Below are 11,139 nucleotides of genomic sequence, written 5' to 3'. Positions count from 1 at the left end.
TGACCCAACCCTCTGGTTTCTCTGACACTGTACCATTTTGTTCTCTGATATTTCTGTTCCCTCTCCAGTCTCCTTTTGCTACCTCTTCATCCTCCATTCCAGCTTGATATTGTATCACAACAAACTGTGGAAAATTCTTAAAGAGCTAGGAATACTAGATTACCTTACCTGTCTCCCAAGAAACCTGTATGCATGTCAAGAAACAACAGAACCGGACGTGAAACAATGAACTGGTTCAAAATTGGGAAAAGAGTACATCAAGGCTGTATATTGTCACCCTGTTTATTTAACTTCTGTGCAGAGTACATCATGTGAAATGCCAGGCTGAATGAATCACAAGCTGGAATCAAGATTGCTGGGAGAAATACCAATAACCTCAGATATGCAAATGATACCACTCTAATAGCAGAAAGTGAAGAGGAACCAAAGAGCCTCTTGATGAGGATGAAAGAGAAGAATGAAAAAACTGGCTTAAAACTCAACATTCAAAAAACTAAGATCATGGCACCCAATCCCATCACTTCATGGCAAATAGATGTAGATGGGGAAAAAGCGTAAATAGCAACAGACTTTATTTTCTTGGGCTCCAAAATCACCATGGACAGGGACTGCAGTCATGAAATTAAAAGATGCTTGCTCCTTGAAAGAAAAGATATGACAAACCCAGACAGAGTAATAAAAAAGCAGAGATATTGCTTTGCGGACAAAGGTCCAAAGTCAAAGTGATGGTTTTGCCTGTAGTCATGTCCAGATGTGAGAGTTGGACCATAAAGAAGGCTGAGGGCTGAAGAATTGATATTTTCACACTGAGGTACTGGAGAAGACTCTTGAGAGTCCCTTGGACTGCAAGATCAAACCAGTCAATCCTAAAGGAAATCAACCCTGAATATTCATTGGAAGGACTGATGCTGAATCTCCAATACTTTGGCCACCTGATGCGAAGAGCCAGCTCATTGGAAAAGACCCTGATGCTGGGAAAGATTGAATGTGGGAGGAGAAGGGGACGACAGAAGATGAGGTGGTTGGATGGCATTACTGATTCAATGGACATGAGTTTGAGCAAACTCCGGGATACAGTGAAGGACAGGGAAGCCTGTCATGCTGCAGGCTTTGTGACCCCAATAGGGTCACAAAGAGTCAGACATGACTTAGGGAATGAACAACAACAGGTCAGTTAATCTCTGTTGGTCTTTATTTCTTCTCTCATCTTTTCCTTCCTTCATCCCTCCCTGTTTATCTTCATGACTTTAAATATCTTCTTAATGATGCAAATGACTCCCAAATTTACATTGTCAGCCCAGGCCTCTTCTCTGAACTCTAAATATAGAACTTTTACTTTGACTTCTCCACTGGTTTGTTTTATGGGCATTTAAACTTGCATTCAAAACTAAGTGTTTAGCAGAGCTTCACATAGGCATACTGATCATACTGGTTATTGTGTACGTGGTTCTTTGGTTTCAGGATAAATTTAGAAATTCTTAACCTGGTATCCAAGGCCAATTTGGGGCAGTCTTTGCCCAGGGATCTTTCTGTGGTCATACTAGCATTTCCCTGTTGGTCCAGTGGCTAAGACTCCATGATTCCAATGCAGGAGGTACAGGTTTGATTCCTGGTCAAGGAACTAAGATTCCACATGCTGCATGATTCGGTCAAAACAAAAAAAAAGACTTACCCAGTTCCTACTCATTTGCTAACTCAGCCTAACTTGGTACTGACCAATAGTTGCTCTGCTTACCACTCATGCTATGAGTGAGAAAAATGGATGGTACCTGACCACAGGGTAAGTTAGTCTGGCAGGCTATTAAGTGGGAATGTCAGTATCTGAATATTCCTGAAAGGTCATTGAGACAGTTCCCCTCCCTCAGTGAACCCCTTCCCACATATAAAACTGTGTGAGGCTTGTTGGATGGATTTCCTCCACAAAGTTGTTACCCAAAAACTGGGTTTACCTTTTGGTGGATGTGGAGCCAAAAGATTCAACCAAGCCAAAGATTGGAAGAAGTAAGGATTTGTGAAATAAAAGTTGTATTTTTGTGGTAAAACAGCAGAAGTTAAACAAGAAATCTTCTCAGCCCTTTGGATTCCTCTCTCCCCACACTGTGCGTTGTGTATCTACATTATGCATTACCAAACCTCCTCTCCTCCCTGCCCCTGTAGAAGTGGAGGAGTACCTGCTCAACTTTAAAGAGCAACTTCTTCTAGCATCATAAAGAGGACTCCTTAAAAGATAACATTCTTTCTTGATGATGTAAGGGGTCATATGACCTACCACAGTGACTCATTCGACGTCCAGCCCTCTGTCTCAAAAAAGCTTACATAACTGTACCTTTACTTCTAAAGGATGTAATAGTTCTTGGAGCTGAGATGCTCTTCCCAGGTTGTAATCCTCCAATTTGGCTCAGATAACATTTTCCATTTCTTTCTTAGATCAACTGATTAATTTTCCATCAACAGATTTATTATTTGTAGCAAGTAAGGAGAACACCAGAGAGCTTTCCCAAAGCAGTGTCTCCCCAAACAGCAAAATGTGGAAGTTTTAAGCGAAGGGTACATGCATGCTCATGAAAGAGCTTGGGCGGTATGTGTATATTCATGAAGGGAGAATTGAGTAAGAGAGATTTCAGCCTAGAATTGGTGCAAAATCGACAGAGTCCAAACTTTAGTGGAACCAAGTCAGAAAAGATTGACATCATCATTTGATCCTCCACCTGGGTGGGGGCCTTAGTTCCTGCAAAACTCAAAGGTATATATCAGATTGCTATGTATACTCCCTGAGGAGGGACTAGAATTCTGTTTTATTGCAGAACTGTTGTTTCCTGACTGCTTTTCCTTTGTTCCTACATTCACTCACTTCCCTTAAGATCATTAATTACTGAGACCCATTCAAGGGCAGTTATCGTGGCCAGGCTTAGATCACAAAATGGCTTATACCAAAAATGACTTCTCTTATGTCAAGAAAACCATGCCTGGTTCTCTTTGGGGATCCCCTCCCTTATCTGTTTACAGAGTCACTGTCTCCTTCAGTTAGCCTGTCCTGGTCCAGACTAAGTTAGGTATATCATTAATGGATGTCATTGGCTGCCATACATAATTAAATAAATGGTGCTTACTACCACGACATCCAAGTACCAGGTGCTAACAGAGCTCATAGAGGCATAGTAGGACTTGACGTAGTTCAGGTGAAGTTTTCCTGGAAGACATGACATCTAAGCAAATTCCTGAAATGAGAACAAGTCACCCAAGTCAAGTGGGTCCATGTTGGAGTGGGGATAGGTGCCCAGAAGTACCGTCCAGGTAGTTGGAACAGCATGTGGAGATGGTTTGAGACTGGAAATGGCCAGTGTGGAGGAGCTGGTGGCAGGAGAAGTAGCAGCCTAGGCCAGGCAGCTCCTTACTAAACTTGTTAAGCAGCTCAAACACTGCCCTAAAAGAAATGAGAAGGCTCGGAGGGGATTTTAGCATGGGAATGATGTGATCAGATGAACTGATTTGCATTTTTTAAAGTTGACCTTATAAGGCTTCTAGGTGAAAAATGGAATGTAGAGGAGCAGGAATGGGCAAGGGACGTTAATTAAGGCAAGAAATAATGGTGACTTAATTCTTGTATATTGGAGAAGGCAATGGCACCCCATTCCAGTACTCTTGCCTGGAAAATCCCATGGACAGAGGAGCCTGGTAGGCTGCAGTCCATGGGGTTGCTAAGAGTCAGACACGACTGAGCGACTTCAGTTTCACTTTTCCCTTTCATGCATTGGAGAAGGAAATGGCAACCCACTCCAGTGTTCTTGCCTGGAGAAGCCCAGGGATGGGGGAGCCTGGTGGGCTGCCATCTATGGGGTTGCACAGAGTCGGACACGACTGAAGTGACTTAGCAGTAGCAGCAGTTCTTATATATGGGCTTCCCTGGTGGCTCAGGGACTTTCCTGGTGGCTCAGAGGTTAAAGCGTCTGCCTCCAATGCGGGAGACCTGGGTTCGATCCCTGGGTCAGGGAAGATCCCCTGGAGAAGGAAATGGCAAACCACTCCAGTATTCTTGCCTAGAGAATCCCATGGACGGAGGAGCCTGGTAGGCTACAGTCCACGGGGTCGCAAAGAGTCGGACACGACTGAGCGACTTCCCTTCCCTTCCCTTCCCTTCTGGTGGCTCAGATGGAAAAAGAATCTGCCTGCAATGCAGAAGACCTGGGTTCAACTCCTGGGTTGGGGAGATCCCCTAGAGAAGAAAAAGGCAACCCACTCCAGTATTCGTGCCTGGAGAATTCCATGGATGGAGGAGCCTGCTGGGCTAGAGTCCATGGAGTTGCAGAGTCGGACACAACTGAGCAACTAACACCACACCAGTGCTTCTATGTAGAGTGAATGACAGAACTTTCTAATCAATGTGTAGGATACAAGGTCTGGAAAGTCCCCACACATAACTTTCAGGTTCCAGGTTTTATGTCTCAGTGAACAAGTCACCATGATTTTTTCAATACGAGCTTATTCATCCTAGTTTGCTCATTCAATACTAGCTTGCTCAAAATCCTCCAAGTCAGACTTCAACAGTATGTGAACCGTGAACTTCCAGATGTTCAAGCTGGATTTAGAAAAGGCAGAGGAACCAGAGTTCAAATTGCCAACATCTGTTGGATCATTGAAAAACCAAGAGAGTTTCAGAAAAACATCTACTTCTGCTTTATTGACTATGCCAAAGCCTTTGACTGTGTGAATCACAATAAACTGTGGAAAATTTTTAAAGAGATGGGAATACCAGACCACATTACCTGCCTCCTGAGAAATCTGTATGCAGGTCAGGAAGCAACAGTTAGAACTGGACATGGAACAACAGAATGGTTCCAAATCGGGAAAGGAGTGTGACAAGGCTGTATATTGTCACCCTACTTATTTAACTGATATGCAGAGTACATCATGAGAAGTGCCTGGCTGGATGAAGCACAAGCTAGAATCAAGATTGCCGGGAGAAATATCAATAACCTCAGATATGCAGATGACACCACCCTTATGGCAGAAAGTGAAGAAGAACTAAGGAGCCTCTTGATGAAAGTGAAAGAGAAGAGTGAAAAAGTTGGCTTAATACTCAACGTTCAGAAAACTAAGATCATGGCATCCAGTCCCATCACTTCATGGCAAATAGAAGGGGAAACAATGGAAACAGTGAGAGACTTTATTTTGGGGGGCTCCAAAATCACTGCAAATGGTGACTGCAGCCATGAAATTAAAAGATGCTGATCCTTGGAAGAAAAGCTATGACCAACCTAGACAGCATATTAAAAAGCAGAGACATTACTTTGCCAACAAAGGTCTGTCTAGTCAAAGCTGTAGTTTTTCCATTAGTCACGTATGGATGTGAGAGTTGGACTATAAAGAAAGTTGATCGCCGAAGAATTGTTGGTTTTTAAATGTGGTGTTGGAGAAGACTCTTGAGAGTCCCTTGGACTGCAAGGAGATCCAACCAATCCATCCTAAAGCAAATCAGTCCTAAATATTCATTGGAAGGACTGACGCTGAAGCTGAAGCTCCAATCCTTTGGCCCCCTGATGTGAAGAACTGACTCATTGGAGAAGACCCAGTTGCTGGGAAAGATTGAACATGGGAGGAGATGGTGACGACAGAGGATGAGATGGTTGGATGGCATCACCGACTCAATGGACATGAGTTTCAGTAAGCTCCGGGAGTTGGTGATGGACAGGGAGGCCTGGTGTGCTGCAGTCCATGGGGTCACAAAGAGTTGGACATGACTGAGTGGCCGAACTGAACTGAGCTTATTTAAAGCTGAGCTAGGATTACAAACCAATCGTGTATTTTTTTCTTGCTACTTTTTGTCATGGACCTCCTCATATGACTCAGCGAGTTTTCAAATTTTAAAAAAGCTGTGCCATACTAAATTGTGGATATAGTCTCTCTACTTTGAGGTCTTTGAGAATGTTATAATAAACAGTTCTATATAAACAGTGCTTTAAAACTGTTGGTAAAAAAATAAAAAAATAAAAAAAATAAAACTGTTGGCATACGGGTACGAATTCAAGGCCTTTGAAATCAGTTTAGCTATGGAAACCTGTCCAGGGCTTCCTGGGGCTCTCATACTCACACGACACCCTCTGGGCCCCAGCCTGGTAGACTCAGCAGGGTGGTATCTGGACTGCTTGCCATAGTCATAGATAATGTCAGATTTCTGGACTCCATGGCACTTACCAGGGGCAAGACACGGAACCTCCCTTTGAATCTTTTGTAAATTGGGAGTCCATACTGTCAAATGACAAAAATAATAAAATTTAGTCATGAGCTTGATGTCCCTTATCCATGGGAAAACCATCTACGGATCAAGGAGTACACTGTTTCATGGACAATAGAGCACTCTTCCTGAGGGAGTCTGGGCAAGAGCAAGTTTATAGAGTTTCAAAGAGGAAACAGAAAAGAGGGCAAGATGACCTAGGAGGTCAGCCATTTCCTTATAAGCTTGTTTTTGTTGTTCAGTTGTTAAGTCGTGTCCGACTCTTTTGTGACCCTGTGGACCGCAGCATGCCAGGTTTCCCGGTCCTTCACCATCTCCCAGAGTTTGCTCAAACTCATGTCCATTGAGTCAGTGATGCCATCCAACCATCACATCCTCCGCCCTCCCCTACTCCTCCTGCCCTCAGTCTTTCCCAGCATCAGGGTCTTTTCCAATGAGTTGCCTCTTGGCATCAGGTGGCCACAGTATTGGAGCTTCAGCTTATAAGCTTAGCAGGTCCTATTTTCCAGGGTGAGGTGAGCTAGCTAAAGCTGATGAGTCATCAATGTCACCACAGCTGTCTACATAAATGACCAAGTGGCCATATAGTGACCTATTTATGATTTATATTACATGTGAAAATAAGCTTGAAGAAGTCCTGGGCTGATTTATTTAAGTTGGGGACTGTTACTCATTTAATAGCTTCTAAACATAGAAACTTGACTTCCCTGGTGGCTCAGACGGTAAAGCGTCTGTCTACAATGTGGGAGACCTGGGTTCGATCCCTGGGTCGGGAAGATCCTCTGGAGAAGGAAATGGCAACCCACTCCTGTACTCTTGCCTGGAAAATCCCATGGATGGAGGAGCGTGGCAGGCTACAGTCCATGGGGTCGCAAAGAGTCGGACACGACTGAGCGGCTTCACTTTCACTTTCACTTTTCAAACATAGATAGCAAAGATGACAGTTTATATTCACTAAAACAATTATATGGAAGGTAGGCTGTGATCATATACTGATTAGTACTCTGCATTGTGGAAGGTGGGTGAGTGGTGAGGTAATTCTATTGATTTTCAGTCTGAGGTCTCTAGATGTTGGAAGGTGATGGTTGACAGTAAAGGCGTTAGCTCTAGCTATTGGTTTTTTTTCTGAAGCAACTGCTGTGGCAGGCATTTCTTGTGATTGTAATCAAGGAACTCTTCAAATAGCATCCTCTATTTTATCTTCTGGGCTTCCCTGGTGGCTCAGTGGTAAAGAATCAACCTGCCAGTTCAGGAGATGCAGGTTTCATCCCTGGGTCAGGAAGATCCCCTGGAGAAGGAAATGACAGTATTCTTGCCTGGGAAATCTCATGGACAGAGGAGCCTGGTGGGCTGCAGTCTGTGGGGTCAGAAGAGAGTCAGACATGATATAGCAACTAAACAACAACATTTAATCTTCTACCTAGACTTTCTGCATCATGTAGATTCCCTGGTACAAGAAAGCATTCAGTTAGTCATCTCCTTATTTGCATTGGTGAGGGAAGATTCAAAAGACACATCATAAGTAATGAATAATTGTCAAATGAATGAAATAATTCATAAGCAAATTTGAGTCCTCTAATTTAAATATAACATTATAAGCTGCATAATAAAGAAATGTATATTGTAGAAAGTGAAAGTACCCTGCCATAAGCCTATTCCACAAAATCTTGGTTAATATTTTGATCACTAGTTTTACTAAAAAAAAGAGATTGAATATTCTTGTATATCAATGTACACTGTAGGAGGTTTTTTGGGTCAGAAGCCTTGTGAGTTTATGTGTATGTGTGTGTTTATTTTAGCAGTGCCAACTTATTCTCCAAAAAAGCTGTAGAAATTTTCACTCCTTCAAACATTCTGTTGTAAGAAATTCCAAGATTGTTTTATTTTACTTTTAAAATTCGTATTTTCCCAACTTCCCTGGTGGTGTAGTGGATATGAAGCTGTCTGCCAGTGCAGAGGACGTGGATTTGATCCCTGGTGCAGGAATATTCCACATGCTGTGGAGCAACTAAGCCTATGTACCACAACTAGTCTAGAGCCCACGAGCCACAACTACTGAGCCAGCATGCTGCAACTAGTGAAGCTTGTATGCCTAGAGCCTGTGCTCCACAAGAGGAGCCACCACAATGAGAAGCCCGGGCACCACAATGAAGAGTAGCCCCTGCTCGCTGCAACGAGAGAAAGCCTGCACATAGCAGTGGAGACCCAGAGCAGCCAAAAAACAAAAAAGAGAGAGAGGCCAATGAAATTATCTATCTGTTAAAAAAATTATTGTTGTCCATATTATAAAAGAACACATCCTTTTGAGACAAATGAGAACAACTTGGGAGCATACAAAGTAAAAAATTCTGGTATTTTCCACCCTCCATCCACTTTTTAGGGCTATTTTAGAATGAGATGATAATATGGTTTCAATATAGAAACCTTTCAAAATCAATTTTAGTTTATTTGTTTCTTCTTTTTCCCCTAGCATATGTAAACAACCTGTGTCACTGCTAAGAAATTCTGGGAGAGAACTGCCTAGGCTTCTGGGGCCTCAGGTACTTTTGTTTTTCAAGGCTCTTCCTTATATCCTACCAATCAACTTCAAATGCTGTTGCTGCTGCTAAGTCGCTTCAGTCATGTCCCACTCTGTGCGACCCCATAGACGGCAGCCCACTAGGTTCCGCCATCCCTGGGATTCTCCAGGCAAGAACACTGGAGTGGGTTGCCATTTCCTTCTCCAATGCATGAAAGTGAAAAGGGAAAGTGAAGATGCTCAGTCGTGTCAGACTCTTTGAGACCCCATGGCCTGCAGGCTACCAGACTCCTCCGTCCATGGGATTTTCCAGGCAAGAGTACTGGAGTGGGTTGCCATTGCCTGCTCCGATATATATATATATACACACACACACATACAAAATGGTAATAATTTAATCTTTTTCTCTTAAAAATATTTGGATTTTAAGTAACCTATTTAACCTATCAGCCATGATTTCCCAATAATCAGTCTGCATACTCAGCAGGATTTCTTGGGAAGTGAGAAAATGTAGTCTATAAGTTTTTAAAAAAACATAATATTTGGGACTTCCCTGGTGGTCCAGTGGCTAGGAATCTGCACTCTCAATGCAAGGGGACCAGATCTGATCCCTGATCAGGCAACTAGATCCCACATGCTGCAAGTAGGAATTCCCATGCTGCAACTAAAGATCCTGCATTCCAAACTAAGACCTGACACAGCCAAAAAAAAAAACAAAAAACAGAAAGTATGGTATAAGAAGTGTGGTATGTTATTAGCTACTAAGTCACTTTGTGAGCTTGGAGTTAATGTCAGAAGAAATAATTTTTATATCTAGGGACTTCCCTGATGACCCAGTGGTTAAGACTCCATGCTTCTAACACAGAGGGCACAGGTGCAATCCCTGGTTGGGGAACAAGATCCCACATGCCAAGCAGCGTATGTGTGGATAATCTTCGCACCTATTCTGAGTCAAAAAAATCCAAGTGAACTATGCTTGTCCTAAGCCTAGATTATGCACCTCTGTCAGATTGTGTCTCAACACTCTGTGGACAGTGTTAGGTAAACAGAGCCAATTTTTCCCCCTTCATTTTTCTCTTGTCTCGATTACTTGCAAACTAGCTTCTTCTGGAAACATTCTGTCTTCTGAGCACAATACATGGGAATTTAGATTTCGTTTTTGTCCAGATCAATACACTTGATTCAGTTAAGGTTTCATGGGGTTGATGCTGAAAACTTGGTCTCTATGCACCCAGTGCTGAATTGAATCTCAGAGGCAGAGTTTTGGATGAAGTAGAAAAGAATAGTTTTCTTGAATTGCCCGGCAAAGGGGAAGATAGCAGGCTTCTGCTGCTGAAAACTCTGTGTTCCAACTTGAGAGAATTTAATCAGGAGTTTTATAGTAGTAGTTCAAGGGTGGAGTTGCTGACAAGATCAAGGTGTGTGCAGGTCCTGCACTCCTCTAATCTGGTCTCAGGTAATCTTCATGATGAGCCTTTCTGGTTTCTTTAATCTGGCCTCAGGTGATCTTCTCTGACATAATCCATTTGTTGGGTTTTATTCTATAAAGAATAAGAAGTCAGTCTTGTTCCAATCCCAAAGAAAGGCAATGCCAAAGAATGCTCAAACTACCGCACAATTGCACTCATCTCACATGCTAGTAAAGTAATGCTCAAAATTCTCCAAGCCAGGCTTCAGCAACAGTTAGAACTGGACATGGAACAACAGACTGGTTCCAACTAGGAAAAGGAGTACGTCAAGGCTGTATATTGTCACCCTACTTATTTAACTTATATGCAGAGTACATCATGAGAAACGCTGGGCTGGAAGAAACACAAGCTGGAATCAACATTGCCAGGAGAAATATCAATAACCTCAGATATGCAGATGACACCACCCTTATGGCAGAAAGTGAAGAAGAACTAAAGAGCCTCTTGATGAAGGTGAAAGAGGAGAGTGAAAAAGTTGGCTTAAAGCTCAACGTTCAGAAAACTAAGATCATGGCATCTGGTCCCATCACTTCATGGGAAATAGATGGGGAAACAGTGGAAACGGTGTCAGACTTTATTTTTTTGGGCTCCAGAATCACTGCTGATGGTGACTGCAGCCATGAAATTAAAAGACGCTTACTCCTTGGAAGGAAGGTTATGGCCAACCTTGATAGCATATTTAAAAGCAGAGACATTACTTTACCAACAAAAGTACGTCTAGTCAAGGCTATGGTTTTTCCAGTGGTCATGTATGGATGTGAGAGTTGAACGGTGAAGAAAGCTGAGCGCCGAAGAATTGATGCTTTTGAACTGTGGTGTTGGAGAAGACTCTTGAGAGTCCCTTGGACTGCAAGGAGATCCAATCAATTCATCCTAAAAGAGATCAATCCTGGGTGTTCATTGGAAGGTCTGATGTTGAA

Source organism: Giraffa tippelskirchi, chromosome 1, assembly GCF_054371585.1.
Source record: "Giraffa tippelskirchi isolate mGirTip1 chromosome 1, T2T-mGirTip1v1.2.pri, whole genome shotgun sequence".
Classification (NCBI taxonomy): domain Eukaryota; kingdom Metazoa; phylum Chordata; class Mammalia; order Artiodactyla; family Giraffidae; genus Giraffa; species Giraffa tippelskirchi.
The sequence above is the reverse complement of the archived record's forward strand: the minus strand, read 5'-3'. Positions refer to the sequence as shown.